This window comes from Bombina bombina, chromosome 5 (assembly GCF_027579735.1).
Source record: "Bombina bombina isolate aBomBom1 chromosome 5, aBomBom1.pri, whole genome shotgun sequence".
NCBI classification, from domain to species: domain Eukaryota; kingdom Metazoa; phylum Chordata; class Amphibia; order Anura; family Bombinatoridae; genus Bombina; species Bombina bombina.
This window is the reverse complement of record NC_069503.1, coordinates 697,265,441-697,281,327: the sequence shown is the minus strand read 5'-3', so window position 1 is coordinate 697,281,327 and position 15,887 is coordinate 697,265,441. Positions and strand designations below refer to the sequence as shown.

At 41.8% G+C, this 15,887-nt stretch overlaps 1 protein-coding gene and 1 pseudogene across 1 annotated transcript in view; both read left to right on the top strand.

Moving 5' to 3' along the window:
• The window catches only part of LYRM4 (LYR motif containing 4), a 384,769-nt gene that overhangs the window by 259,458 nt on the left and 109,424 nt on the right, over positions 1–15,887 (top strand). The gene's annotated exons all lie outside the window — the stretch shown is intronic.
• Positions 4,085–4,193, top strand: LOC128661888 (uncharacterized; annotated as a pseudogene).

The following is a 15,887-nucleotide window of genomic DNA, read 5'->3' as shown; positions in this document are numbered from 1 at the left end:
GTTGGCCACAGCTCCCAGAATTTTCACAAAGGTGCTAGGGTCCCTTCTGGCGGTTCTAAGGCCGCGGGGCATAGCAGTGGCGCCTTATCTGGACGATATCTTAATTCAGGCGTCAACTTTCCAACTAGCCAAATCTCACACGGATATCATGTTGGCTTTTCACGGGTGGAAGGTGAACGTAAAAAAGAGTTCAATTATTCCTCTCACAAGAGTTCCATTCCTGAACATGAAAATTTTTCTGACGGAGGTCAGGAAATCAAAGATTTTAACCACCTGCCGAGCTCTTCATTCCATTCCTCGGCTGTCAGTGGCTCAGTGTATGGAGGTAATCGTACTAATGGTAGCGGTAATGGACATAGTTCCGTTTGCTCGCTTGCATCTCAGACCACTGCAACTATGCATGCTCAAACAGTGGAATGGGGATTATGCAGATTTATCTCCTCAGATAAATCTGGATCAAGAGACCAGAGACTCTATTCTTTGGTGGTTGTCACAGGATCATCTGTCCCAGGGAATGTGTTCCCGCAGGCCAGCATGGGTCATAGTGGCGACGGATGCCAGCCTATTGGGCTAGGGTGCAGTCTGGAATTCCCTGAAAGCACAGGGTTCTAGAACTGAGAGTGATATTCACGATTGTAGCATATATCAATCATCAGGGGAGAACAAAGAGTTCTCTAGCGATGATAGAGGTTACCAAAATAATTCGATGGGCAGAGACTCACTCTTGCCATCTATCAGCAATTTATATCCCAGGAGTGGAGAACTGGGAAGCGGATTTTCTAAGTCGTCAGACTTTTCATCCGGGGGAGTGGGAACTCCATCTGGAGGTGTTTGCACAATTGATTCATTAATGGGGCACACCAGAATTGGATCTGATGGCGTCTCGTCAGAACGCCAAACTTCCTTGCTAGGGGTCCAGATCAAGGGATCCTCAAGCAGTACTGATAGATGCTCTAGCAGTACCCTGGTCGATCAACCTGGCTTATGTGTTTCCACAATTTCCTCTCCTTCCTCGTTTGATTGCCAGAATCAAGCAGGAGAGGGCTTCAGTGATTTTAATGGCACCTGTGTGGCCACGCAGGACTTGGTATGCAGACCTGGTGGACATGTCATCTCTTCCACCATGGACTCTGCCACTGAGACAGGACCTTCTGCTTCAAGGTCCGTTCCAGCATCCAAATCTAGTTTCTCTTCGGCTGACTGCCTGGATATTGAAAGCTTGATTTTATCCAAGCTGGGATTCTCTGAGTCGGTCATAGATACCTTGATTCAGGCTCGAAAGCCTGTCACTAGGAAAATTTATCATAAGATATGGCGTAAATATCTTTATTGGTGTGAATCCAAAGGCTACTCATGGAGTAAGGTCAGGATTCCTAGGATTTTGTCCTTTCTCCAAGAAGGATTGGAGAAGGGGCTTTCAGCTAGTTCCTTAAAGGGACATATATCTGCCTTATCAATTCTACTGCACAAGCGTCTGGCAGATGTTCCAGACGTTCAGTCGTTCTGTCAGGCTTTAGTTAGAATCAAGCCTGTGTTTAAACCTGTTGCTCCGCCATGGAGTTTGAATTTAGTTCTTAAAGTTCTTCAAGGGGTTCCGTTTGAACCTATGCATTACATAGATATTAAACTTTTATCTTGGAAAGTTCTGTTTTTAGTTGCTATCTCTTCAGCTTGAAGAGTTTATGATTTATCTGCATTGCAATGCGACTCGCCTTATCTTGTTTTCCATGCTGATAAGGTGGTTTTGCGTACTAAACCTGGATTCCTTCCTAAGGTTGTTACCAATAAGAATATTAATCAGGAAATTGTGGTTCCTTCTCTGTGTCCTAATCCTTCCTCTAAGAAGGAGCGTCTGTTGCACAACCTGGATGTGGTTCGTGCTTTAAAATTTTACTTGCAAGCGACCAAAGATTTCCGTCAAACATCTTCATTGTTTGTTGTCTATTCTGGAAAACATAGAGGTCAAAAAGCTACGGCTACCTCTCTTTCTTTTTGGCTGAAAAGCATCATCCGTTTGGCATACGAGTCTGCTGGACAGCAGCCTCCTGAAAGAATTACAGCTCACTCTACTAGAGCGGTGGCTTCCACATGGGCTTTTAAAAATTTGTAAGGCTGCGACTTGGTCTTCACTTCATACCTTTTCCAAATTTTACAAATTTTATACTTTTGCTTCTTCGGAGGTTATGTTTGGGAGAAAAGTTCTTCAAGCAGTGGTGCCTTCTGTTTAACCATCTGTCTTGTCCCTCCCGTTCATCCGTGTCCTGTGGCTTTGGTATTGTATCCCACAAGTAAAGGATAAATCCGTGGACTCGTCGTACCTTATAGAAGAAAAGTAAATTTATGCTTACCTGATAAATTAGTTTCTTCTATGGTACGACGAGTCCACGGCCCGCCCTGTCTTTTTAAGACAGATTATATTTTTTTATTTTAAACTTCAGTCACCTCTGCACCTTTTAGTTTCTCCTTTTTTCTTCCTGTACCTTCGGTCGAATGACGGGGGGTGGAGCTAAGGGAGGAGCTATATAGACAGCTCTGCTGTGGTGCTCTTTGCCACTTCCTGTTAGCAGGATGATAATATCCAACAAGTAAAGGATGAATCTGTGGATTCGTCGTACCATAGAAGAAATTAATTTATCAGGTAAGCATAAATTTACTTTTTTCGTAAGAACTTACCTGATAAATTCATTTATTTCATATTGGCAAGAGTCCATGAGGCCCACCCTTTTTTAGTGGTTATGATTTTTGTATAAAAGCACAATTTTACTTCCAGTTCGATTCTGCTAAATGAAAAGATTGAGCCAGTACCAAAGCACAAACTTACTTCACCACCTCCATAGCAGTCAAAGTTTGTAAAACTGAATTGTAGGTGTGGTAAGGGGTGTATTTATAGGCATTTTGAGGTTTTGGGAAACCAGCTCATGGACTCTTGCCAATATGAAAGAAATTCATTTGTCAGGTAAGTTCTTACATAAATTATGTGGGGGTGGTTTTATTTCCCTGTCCATAATTTCTATCTACCTAGTTATGGAGGATTCTGACTTTTTTGAGACGGATGTCTCTGATTCAGATTCTACTTCTTGTGAAGTGTATGAACTTAGAGTCTGCCGTGCCATCTGCCCTTGGGGATCCCATATCCCGTGCGGTGCCTCCCCTAGAACCTTCTTTGGCTACGCAAGCAGGTGTCCCTAATACCGTTACCCCTTCTCCAGAAGGGGGCTTATTTCCTCCAGAGGTTACGGCACAGTTCTGCATGGCCATATCTTTGGCCCTGGCGGATTTACATGTTCCAGAGGAGGTGTTGCTGAGATACTGTCCGTGTTATGCTAACTGGGGATCGTCAGGCGTGGGATAACCTAGGTCACATCATCCATTGGAGGAAGTGGTCTCCTCTGGAGCTTCAGGGGCCAAACCCTTGGGTCGGGGTCGTCAGTTGCCCAGGTGAAGGTAAGTCTTGCTTTTCGTTATAGACTGGCGCGCCATCATGTTCTGCTACGGCATGTTTTGGCGGTGCTGGAGTATCCCAGTACTAATATTCCAGACGGCAAGCTGGGTTAAGACGTGTGGGGATGAAGTTAATCGCCTGGTCATCCTAAATTTTTCCTTTCTTTTTTGGGCATCTTATTCCAGTTCTGAGCTTTGGAAGAATGGGGTCTCTGATTGGCTGGTCCTGTTGGTGTACCCATTCTTCTTGGGTGTTCACCTGCGGGTACTGCCCTTCTTTTATTTGATCTGATTAGGATGTATTTTATTTATTTTTTAAGAAGCTCGTGTCTGTTATGATTTCTCCTTTGGGAAATATTTATTCTCTGGAATTTGATACTAGCGATTTTGTGGTCGCTTGGGAACTTCCGCGGAAGTCGCATGTGAGGTGTTAGTACATTGTTATGTCTTTAGATCCTTTTATCGAGTCCTCGTGGGGTCTCACATTTTTCTGTGGCCTTGTTCAGTTTGAAGTGCCCTATGTAGCAGGCTGGTCCAGATAGGGCGATATTTCTGTTTCTTACGGTCTATATCATCCACTTGGTGCCGGTGTAAGCGGCTGACATGGCTGGGTGGTGAGTTGCTCTCTTGGATGAGGAGTTTATTATTCTGGGTGTCTCTTCAAATGAATAATCTTTGCTTTTTGCTAAGTTTTGGTGAAGTGAACCTTCTATGAGTTCAATACATTTTTTGAGGCTCTGCCCATGCAGGGTTAAAACATGGTAGAGGAAGCATTTGTTCCCAAATGTCAGGCTGGTTCTCGTTCTGCCTTTGGGTGGGGCATCAGGGGATTGTACTCAGTCCTCACTGTCCTGTTCCTCATGGGCGGGGGTCCAGAGCGGATCCTACTAGGGATCAATCTGGGTGATTTCCCTAGCCTTCTGTTTTGAGGTTCTTTTTTTGGAATCCGTTTTCCTAGATGACGGTTTTCTCTTCCTTCGGGTTGAGGTGATGGGCCTTAGGGTTGTCTTCGGGTCATCTGTTTCTGGAAGTTAAGCTTTTTGGTTATTCTACTTTCGGGATCTTGTCTGATCCCATATTTTTGGGAGATTTACAGATTAGATTGTCTCCTTTTTCCTGTGTCGCCCCTGCTATCTCCCGCCAGGTGCTCGGATACATGCTCCGTCTTCAATCCTCGAGGGGTGTCAGGGAAGTGGATCCTGAGGATCTTGGAGACTTTTGATAGCTTCTTTACACAGTTTTCTAAGGGAGATGTTGCGTAGTGGTTAGCTCCACCACACCTGAAGCAGGAGGTTGTGGACTTGAACCCAGGTAAAACTCCTGTTTTCTCATCTGTTTTGTGATTCTGGTGACAGCTAGCATTCATCAGCAGAGTTCTCTGTTTTCTCATTTGTTACTTAGTCTTTGGACTTAGTGGAAATTGTCCCTAGAGCCTTAAGGCCTTCCACAGTGGCTGCGTGGCTTCACCATTGCCTATCACCCTTTATGTTGGGAGTTGTATCCCGCTGTGGGTGTCTTAAGCTCTCTGTGTATGGGACATTTAGTGGAAGTTCAGTGTCCAAGGTGTCTTGGATATGACTGTGATTGCATCGCCTGTGGTGCAAAGTCTACTCCGGATGGGATACCTTAGTAGTTCCTCAGGAATTATTAAATATTTTAGCTGGCTCCGAGTTTTCGGGTGCCCGGGTTTCTTTGTCCTGTCTTTGACTGGAATTTTGGGGGTCTGTATCCAGATCCCTTAGGACTGATTCAGGACAGCCCAGTCTCCCAGTTCCGGGACGTCTTCTGTTCCTACTGGCGTATTTTTTTCTCTCTTGCAGGGAGATTTAGAATTCTTACTGGGCCGGCCTTAGTGGCCACATATTTTTTCTTTCGGTGATGTCCTTTGTGAGCGGTAGGTTTGCAGTTTGAAACCATGTGCAGCCATTTGCACCTTCATTGTGTGCTAGCAAGCTGTTAAGTTTTGGCTTCGCTTTCCCTCCCTTTGGGGGTGAATTTGACATTCCATAGTTTCCGCCTGGTGCTGGGAGGTACTTAATATTCCTCTGTTTAGTGGGGTTGTTCCCCCTGCCTTGCGGGCGGATGTCAGTGTGAAGGGATGGATTTCTTGTGCCATGCCTTTACTGTAGTTCCAGTAGAGGGTCTTCTTTTGGGAGTGTCCTTCGCCTTCAGGAAGAGGGCTCTGCCTGGGTCATGGAACCCAAGCTCTTGGGGGGGGGGGGCTGGATTCCTCCCCTTTTCCTTCCTGCAGGTCCTGATGATTCAGGGTACCTTTAATCCCTTAGTCTTTCGGACGTTATCAGTCACTTGGTGCTGGGTCCGTTGCCGGAACGAGAGTCAGGGATCTGTCTGATCTGTTGATCTTAGCCGCGTATCATAGTTATTGTGAACCTCCTTCAAGTGAGAGGCTTTGCGGTGGATCCCTCCTCGGCAGGTAGTTTTTTTTCTACCGGGTTCTGGGTTTGGTTCCTTGCTTTCCTGTCCCTTTTTGGGAAGATCCTGTCCTGCACTGTTTCGGAGTTCTTCTGAAAAAGGTCCTGTGCGGTTTCATAACTAGGGTGGCAACCTGTGGTTGCTAAGTCCTTATATTGTAGCAGGATGCCTATGGCTTGGAGGAGCATATTCAGATATCTGATGCTGGTTTTTCAGCGGCTCCTGGGGACAGTTTGTCTTTCGGTTGCTCTATTCTGAGTGCTCTGTGTAGGGGAGGGATTTTTCTTTCCTTCTTTTAAGTTCTCAGGACATTCTTGGTCCTTTGAGGTAGAGGAGGCTTTACAAGTTCTCCCTTTGCTTTTCTGGGTCGGCAGGGTTTTTTCATAGGTGCCCTGTTTCATCCTGGTTCACTCTCTTGCAGTTCCTTTTCTTGGTCCTAGTCCCTTTGGGTTCTGAGGGTGCTTTCAGACTCATTTAGCTGAGTCTCTTTTCTTCCCCGCTGGGGGATTGTGGATGTTTCCCCTTTCGTTTGATCTGGGGTTGAGTTTAATTTTGCGGGCTGCATGCCTGCGGGACTTCATCTCCTCAGAGGCTTTTGGCTCGGTCGAGTCTAATAATCCTGAGCAGTCTCTAGCAAGGGCCTTGCTGGTTTTAACTGTTGGGCAGTTATCTCTGCCTTTTTCCTTTTTGTGCTTTGGCTTCTAGTGAAGCAGTTTTTTCTGTAGGGAGTTTTGGGTTTTAGGCTGTGGTACCCTCAGAAGGGGCCGCCTTTTGTACCCGTCCGTTTTGCATTCAGTGTCCTTTATAGCTTGGGTATTGTTTTCCCAAAAGTAATGAATGCAGCTATGAACTCTTTCTGTTTAAGAAGACATACTTAAATTATGTTTACCTGATAATTTTCCTTTCTTCTGACTGGAAGAGTCCACAGCTCCCTGCCCGCATTGTTCATAGGGGGCGGCCGTATTTTCTGTTTCTTCTGGCAGCTTTTTCACCATGATATTTCTCCTACTGTTCCTTGTTCCCTCGGCAGAATGACTGGGGGATGAGGGGAAGTGGGGGAGGTATTTAAGCCTTTGGCTGGGGTGTCTTTGCCGCCTCCTGGTGGCCAGGTTCTGAATTCCCAAAAGTAATTAATGCAGCTGTGGACTCTTCCCATCAGAATAAAATAAAAGTATCAGGTTAGTATAATTTGTTTTGTTTTTTCTTTTCTGTGCTGCTCTTAAAATAAAAAGTCAAGCTATAGTTTAATAAATCCATTTGCCTATGAAAGTGAATTTCTGCTTGTGATCTTGTACTGTAACAATAAACCAAAGAATTTTAAGATTGCTTAAAGGGATATTCCAACCAAAATCGCAATGTACATTGATGCATCTCCATTTTGAATATAAGTACTTTTGCAATATAAATATGTCATCAAAAATGCTTCTAGTTCTAGCTGTTTCAAGAGTGTATTTAAGTATGCTCCGTGCATCAGCATTTTAAACACAGCACTTGCTCAGAGAGCCTGGAGTGCTTGTGTCATCTGGTAATGACTACATTTGCATAATTTCTGACATGATGCAAGCCCACTGTCTCTATGAGCAGCTGCAGTATTTTAAATGCTAGTGCACTGAGAATAGGTAGCTATTTTTCACGTGAGTGTGCAGTGGAAAAAGTTAATAGTAAAACAGTGATAGCTTTTACTAGAAGCATTTTTGCCAATATATTTATATTGAAAATAATATGTTTCTATTCAAAGATGTAATTCATCTATGTGCATTTAAATTTTGACTGGAATGTCCCTTTAAATACTGCCTTTTTTAGTTTGTTTCATAAAGATGATGACTGCAAAGTTTTACAATTAAATGAGAAGTGGGAAGCAGTGGAGAAATAAAATGATTTTAACAATAAAAAGCAATTGAATTTGTGCATGTCATGTTTTCTGTATGAAAGAGCATTTCACTTGGCAGATTTCTATTGCCATCTAGTGGGCAATAATTGAATTTTTAACACAATCTACAGTAACTATTAGTTTGTTCACCAAAGGGTCTTTTACTGTAGATCAGATGTTTTCAAAGTCTTGCACAGTGCCCCACTCCCGCAATAGATGTTATTACATTTTTTAAATAATGCACTTTGAAATCTTGTAGTTTATTAAAATTGCAGAATTATGAAAATAATTCAGACACATGCACGCACACACACACAAACACTATTGAACTATTAGCAAAACTAATTTAAGTTTTGTACTTGTAGCAAATATATGTTTATACGTTTGTGGCCTGAATGTAGTAGTAAGATGTGTGGTTAGATCACACACAATGGATATTCATAATTTCACAGCTTTTGAAATTGGTAGTCAGTGGAAGAAATAAGGTAACAAAAGACAGAAGAGAGCAACAAAATCCTCAAAGCTCACTGGAGCTCTCTCAACAGTGGAGATTTCCTAGTTGTTAATTTTTCTGATCAACCAAGAGATGCTGCAAAACATAGTCCTTCTTTCTGGCAGCCTGTGGCCTTTTGTACTTATCAATTCAATGTAGTGGAAATACAGTAAATTGAATAAATTTGCCTCCTCCTCACATTAAATGCTGCTATAAGTTAGTGAAGCTAGTTTGGTATTTACCACACAACTAGGCAAGGAACATTTAGTTCATAATCATGAATTGTAGAACAGGAAGCATCAGTCCCCAGAACATTGTTAATCCGTATACTTTGTCTACTATACTACTTGGTATCACATTGCCTGTATAACGCAGTAAGTGTAATTTATAAAGCCTCCTTAAACAAAGTGAAACTTGCCTGTATATTCGGTGTTGTATCAGTATTGCGCTTCGGGCACGCCGATAACCCCCAGTCCTTCAGACACAGCTCTGTCTGCTTTGGTGTCTCTGATCTGTAAGGTCACATGACTGCTTGCAACTAGTGCGCTCCCACGGAGCTGCGCTGCTTGCTCCAGAGGCACTCAGTAAAGAAAACCCCCAAATACATTTTTGGCTCCTGCTCCCGTGCCTCCCCTAATTAAGCACAATTTTTTTTAAATAATTTAAGTAGCTAATGAGGGCACGCACATAGTATATTGACTCTATATATTACATGTAAATCTGGATATGTGTATGTATAAGATAGAGATATATATGTATATGTATGTGTGTGTATATATATATATATATATATATATATATATATATATACACACACACACTAAGGCTTCTCGGGATAGAGCACACTTGGTTTTTACACGCTGGTCAGTTTTGGCACGCTTTTTCTTCTGATCTGAAGTTGGATAACGTGCTTGCTCCCTCATTACTTAGGTGCACTTTTTGCAGATTGTACTTGGTATCTCTGTCTCAAAGTGCATTATCCTGCATGCCGTCAGATTAGCTTGGATTGGCCTTGTAAGTTTTTTAGAGCTGCTTTTGGAGGGGGCATTTCCCTTTTCTTCAGGACTCTTCAGGAGATCTTTTTTGGGGGATACCTACATGTTTTAGTTTATGTGCATATTACTACTTTTGTAGTTTTCTGCTGGTATGGAGCCTTCTGACTGCCACTAAACCTACCTTAGAAGCTGAGCCCTCTGAATGCTCTCCTACCAGTGTTAAGGGTGTTTATTGTAAACAGGCTGAGGTATTATTACCTCCAGCACATTTATGTAACACATGTTTAAATGCATTCAAACCAATCTAATGCTGCTCTTGCTTCTAAAGTTGTTACTTCTCCTTCTGTTTGTTCCTTACAGGGGAGTTCATCAGAGTTAAAGGAACAGTTTAGACCCAATACATAATTTGTATTACTTATTGTTACATACCAGAGAATCTTTGTTCAATGTTTCTCAAAAAGTTGAAATGACAGGAACATCTTAGTGTATGTTACACGTTAATAAAAAATAAAGTATTCCTGTGTGTTTCTGAGGTGAATAAGGTTAAAGGGACAGTCAAGTCCATAAAAATCTTTCATGATTCAGATAGGGCATGCAATTTTAAACAACTTTCCATTTACTTTTATCACCAATTTTCTTTGTTCTCTTGGTATTCTTAGTTGAAAGCTAAACCTAGGAGGTTTATATGCTAATTTCTTAGACCTTGAAGGCTGCCTCTAATCTAAATGCATTTTGATAGTTTTTCACCACTAGAGGGCATTAGTTCATGTGTTTCATATAGATAACATTGAGCTCATGCACGTGAATTTACCATGGAGACCGCTCTGATTGTCCCTTTAATTAATGAATATCCTTATTTAGTGCATATTGCACGTTTATAAATGTTCTGAGGCAAATGTTAATTCTATCTCATAAGGTATCCTGTATGTACATTCGTTTAATAGAGTTTGGTGTACTACTGGAGCACATATTTTTTACATCCTCAAGTTGAGGTTTTTATATATGCAGATTTATTCCACTGTAGTTCAGTGGTGAGCTATCCAGTCTATATCTAAAAAGGATTAGTGGCCTTGATGGATTAAATGAATAAATTGCAAATATTTTAATATAAAGATTTTTTTTCAACCATATGCCTCATGTCCCTCAGGGGAAGTTTATTCTTCAGTGCTGCTTCTATAGCATAGTTTCTGAGTAAGCAGTTTAGTATCTGAGAGTTTCCTGGTTTGGTAACCTATTCTGGTAGGGCATTAGTATAAGACTATTGAATGTATCCATAGGTTGCTGTCATCTGAGCCTCATGTTTCCTTCTCCTTAAACTCACCAAGCCTCTTTGGCGTCACATGTAGTGCCCTGCAGTTCCTGTCTTACTCCTGGAGGAGTGTATTTGCTTACAGAATTGCAGCTCAGGTATCCTATGTGGTATCTGCGGCTTTATCTGTTTTTCTTTACCTATAGGGAAACTGCAAGAGGACATTACTCTTTCAGATAGTATGGTTTCTGCTCCACTTTCTGCTACATAGGCCGCTATCTCTCCTGAGTCTAGTGTGGAGGTAGCCTCTGAGGGTAAAATCTCAGATTCGGACAGTATAATTCCTTCATCTGATGCTGAAGTGGTACCTTTCAGATGTATGCTTGCACACCTCGTATATTCTTAAAGGAGGTTATGGCTACTTGGACGACATAGATAACCCTGTCGGTGTCAACCTTTAAAGGTTTTGTAACTTTATTATTTCCATGATGTTCCTTTCCATGAAGAAGTGTTTTTACGTTCCTTGGATATTTTCACAGGAATAGGAGAAACTGGGGATTCTCCCTGTCTCTCGTCGTTTAAAGGATTTTACTGTCACTGACTCCATTAAGATGCACGGTGCCTTAAGTAGATCCTACCATGGCTCAGAGAATTTTGATCCTTATGGAGGGTAGCTGCTCTTTTATGGATCCATGGATAAGAAGTTGGAGGTTTTATTACTCTTTTAGAACAATGCCTTGTCTCATTAGACTTGCTGTGCTAGCTCGTCGGGCATTGTGGCTGATATCTTGTTCCGCTGAGAAGCCTACCTTTGTCTTAGTGGTACAGTTTATGCCGTATAGTCTTGCTGTTGCAGGTCCAATATTTTATGTTTCCTGCAAATACGTGCTACCGGTTTTTCCTTTGCAAGGATGAAAACTTGTGGGACTTGGTCTGACAGAGTTATCCTCTAACTTTATGGGTGAAGAAAAGGGTTTTTTTTCTACCGCAAGTCAAGAGAGTAGGACTTAGGGAAAGTTGCTCTTTTTCTCTTTCTGAAGGGTCAGTCATGTCTTTTGGAAGCCTGCCAAACTTAGTTCAATCTAAGAATCCCTTCCAGTGGCAGTTTTTTTCCTGTTAGTGTATCTGCAATTCAGGTATGATAAGAGGCATTCCTTGAACTAGGTTCAGGATCTTCCTTTTCTGGTAGTGATAGTTCCAGTCCTAGTCTGGAGATGGGGTTTTGGTATTTTCCTCAAATTACTCAGGTTCTGACCGTTAAAGTAGTATCCATTCTCTTTCAAGAGATTTTGTCCAATCTACTTTCCCATGGATGGGAAATGAATCTGGAGATGAGTTCCTTTGTTTCATCTACAAGGGAGCATTTGTTGGGGGACCTTAATAGATTCTCTATCTAGGAGAAGATTTCTAACAGAGGTCAGATAATCAAGGATTTCTTCCTTGTCCTCTCTCTGCTGTCTTCGGTCCGGTCAACAGCAAGCTCTAATGGTCTGGTTGATAGCTTAACCATATTGCAATCAGAGGGTTGAGATTTTGAATCTAGCTGCAGTTGATTTTCCCTTCACTTTTCAGTGACTCTATGTATGGAAGGAATTGGTCTGGACATTATTCCCTTTTTGCTATTTTCCATACAATGGAGATCTTTCAAATCTGTCTCAGGAGGTAGATCTAGATCAATCATCAAGAGATTTTCTTCCATGGTGGTTTTTCAGGAGTATCTGTCTCAGGGCAGGGAGACATTCCTGGATGATGTGATCACGGACGCCAGCCTACTGGGCTGGGAAGCAGTTTGGGACTCTTTTAAGGCATGGAAGTGTCTGCCTTCTTCTTTAACATCTTGGAGTTGAAAGAGATTTGCATTGTTCTGAGGGCTTGGCCTCAGTTGTCTTTAACTTGGTTCCAGTCCGACTAGGTCTCCTCAGTGGCTTACGTCAGTGACCGTGCTGCCTAAAGCACTGTATTAATCCTACAGTCTCCTTGGAGGCATGGGCTCGGTTCCCTCCACTCCAGTATCCAGTTAACTATGCGGTGCTTGGATATCATTATTTAATCCAGAGGAACACGGAGTTCCTTAGTCATAGGTGTGACTTGGATTGTCTGTGAGCAGGAGCTCTTGATTGTTGTTTACCACCCACTTTCCAGGGGTGGACAACTGGGAATCAGATTTCCGAACAGACAGATATTTCATTCGTGGAGTGGGACTTTCCATCCGTAGGTGCTCTCCAGGTAAACGCTTACATTGGGGGTTCACGGAATGGGCTATTGAGGGTGTTTCGGCAGAACGCCAGGCTTCCAAGATACGGTTCAATAACTAGTGATCTGTAGACCGTTTTGATAGATGTTCTAGTGGTGCTTCCTGTGATTTCAATCTGGCATCCCTGCTTCCTCTGTTTGCTTCCTTTCACGAGTTGTTAATCGTGTCAAACAGGAGAGAGCATCAGTAATTCTGATAGCTCTTGCGTGGCCTGATTAAGTAGGCAGATCTAGCAGAGACCTTGCCTATCTCACCTTAGAGATTGCTTCTGAGGAAGGACCTTCTAATTCAGGGTCTTTTCCTTTTCCCAAATATCATTTCTCGGAAGCTGACTGCTTAGAGATTGGAAGCTTAGTTCGGTTTAAGCACTGGTTCTGAGTCGGTCTTTGGAACCAGGTTTCTGACTTGTAGACTGTTTCTTGAGACGTTTACCATAAGATATGGCATAAATGTCTTTATGGTGTGAATCCGTAGGCTACTCTAGGAGTAGGGTCAGAATTCTTATTTTGCCCTTTATGCGGGAAGGGCTGGAGTTTCATCAGTTAGTTCTCTGAAGGGTTAGATTTCTGCATTATCTTATCTTCTACATAAGCGTCTGGCGGACGCGACAGGTGTGCAAAATTTTTATTAGGCCTTGGTCAGAATCAGGCCTATGTTTAAGTCTGTTGTTCCTCCTGGGAGCTTTAACTTGTGTTCTTAAAGTTTTGCAGCAGCTATGTTTGAGCAATTGCATTCCATAGATATTAATGGTTATCTTGAAAGGTATTGTTTAATTTTGCTATTGTTTCTGCTTGGAGAGTGTCTGAACTCTCAGCTTTGCAATGTGATTCTCCTTATCTTTCATGCCGATGAGGTGGTCCTTTGTACTAAGTTAGGTTCCTTTCTAAAATAAATTTAAATCAGGAAATTGATGTCCCGTCTGTCGTAGTTCTTCTTTTCTGAAGAATGTTTGTTGCACAACTTGGTGATTGTGCGTGCTTTACAATTTTATTTACAGGTGACTAGATTTTTCTCCAGTCTTCTGTCCTGTTTGTTTGTTTCTCTGGGAAATGTAAGGGTCAGAAAGCTTTTGTTACTTCTCTTTCCCTCTGGTTAAGAAATATAATTGATTTTACTTATGAGACTGCTGCCCAGCAGTCTCCTGGGAGAATTACAGTTCATTCCACTAGGGCTGTCTCTGCTTGAGTTTTCAAAAATGAAGCTTCTGTGGAATGGATTGGCAAGGCTGCAACTTGGTCTTCTCTGCATTCCCTATCAAAATTTTACAAATTGGATTCTTTTGCCTCGACTGAGGTTCTCTTGGGAGAAAGGTTCTTCAAGCTGTGGTGCCTTCTGTTTAGGTTACCTGTCTTGTCCCTCCCTAATCATCTGTGTCCTCTAGCTTGGGTATTGATTGCCAACAGTAATTGATGATTCTGTGGACTCATAGTTTACTAACAAAGAAAACAAAATGTATGCTTACCTGATAAATGTATTTATTTCTTGACACGGTGAGTCCACGGCCCTCCCTGTTTTTCAGACAGTTTTTTTTATATAAACCTCAGGCACTTCTGCACCTTGTGTTATTTCTTTTCTCTCCTTTTCCTTCGGTCGAATGACTAGGGTTTGTGGGAAGGGAAGTGATACTTAACTGCTTTGCTGTGGTGCTTTTTGCCTCCTCCTGCTGGCCAGGAGTAATATTCCCAACAGTAATTTATGATTCCGTGGACTCACTGTGTCAATAAATACATTTATCAGGTAAGCATACATTTTGTTTTTGCAGGTTCCTGCACACGTTATACTGTTTAAAAACATTACAGACTATACTAAATGTTTATTAACCCTGGCAATAGGTGTTTGGCCCTTTAAGATATCTGCTTGCATTTTTCTGCAGATAACAGTTTAGTGCACTCTCTAGTTTTGTAGGGAATGTGATTTTTATGGGTTTTTAATGCTTATTTTTCTCAGTTCAGAAAATGTTTTTTTATTTTTTTATTTTCTCTTTTGCCCTCACTCCGGCTGTTAGCCCCACCCCCCCAAAACGTCCCAGTATTTTTTTTAAACTCTGTAAGGCCTACCACAGTATAGATAAACAGTGCAGTGTTCTGCATCTGTAATTCATCCAGTTTGATGCATATAATCATGGATTTAGCTGCTAGTAAGGGGTGAGTACTCATGCAAAGTTCTGCCAGGGTGGTTTATTTAGAATTTTCAGTCTGCAGTCTGGGTGTCAGAGGATTTGTTTACTGTTTTTACACTGTTTTAGGGAACAAAACTGCCCCTACTGCTGTTTGTACTATACAAATTTGTTCCAGTACTAGGTTATTTCAACTTTGTGTAACACTAACTGCAATCTGCAATAATCTTCTTCCTATAAGGAATTTTGTATATGACACTCGGGGGGCTTCAAATGTTGTTTTCCTTCAATATGAGTCCAGTGTCTGTAAGGATCTGAATAGCTTAGTAGGTAGCATACTGAACTAAGGACCAGAAAGCACAGGTTCAAATCCAGCACAGAACTCGGCTCAGCAATCACACACTAAAAGTGGTGGGGTTATTACACTGTTAATGTGAGTTATGTCATATGGACATTTTCATTTATTTATCAAGATTGTTTGGTGGCTATCCCTAAAATTATGTAGCAAAAGCACATCTGGGTATTTACCTTGATCTGTTGTAGTATTTGTGCAGAATGTCTGTGTTGCTGCAAAGCTTATCTAATGACTGCCTTATGTTACAGTTTGTATGTATTTATTACATTTATCCTATCTGCAATAATGAAGATTATATATAAGTATATGTAATATAATGTTTATTTCTTCTGTTATGTGCGATCAGTCCACGGGTCATCATTACTTCTGGGATATAACTCCTCCCCAACAGGAAATGCAAGAGGATTCACCCAGCAGAGCTGATATAGCTCCTCCCCTCTACGTCAGTCCCAGTCATTCTCTTGCACCCAACGACTAGATAGGATGTGTGAGAGGACTATGGTGATTATACTTAGTTTTTATGACTTCAATCAAAAGTTTGTTATTTTACAATAGCACCGGAGCGTGTTATTACTTCTCTGGCAGAGTTTGAAGAAGAATCTACCAGAGTTTTTTACTATGATTTTAACCGGAGTAGTTAAGATCATATTGCTGTTCTCGGCCATCTGAGGGAGGTAAAGG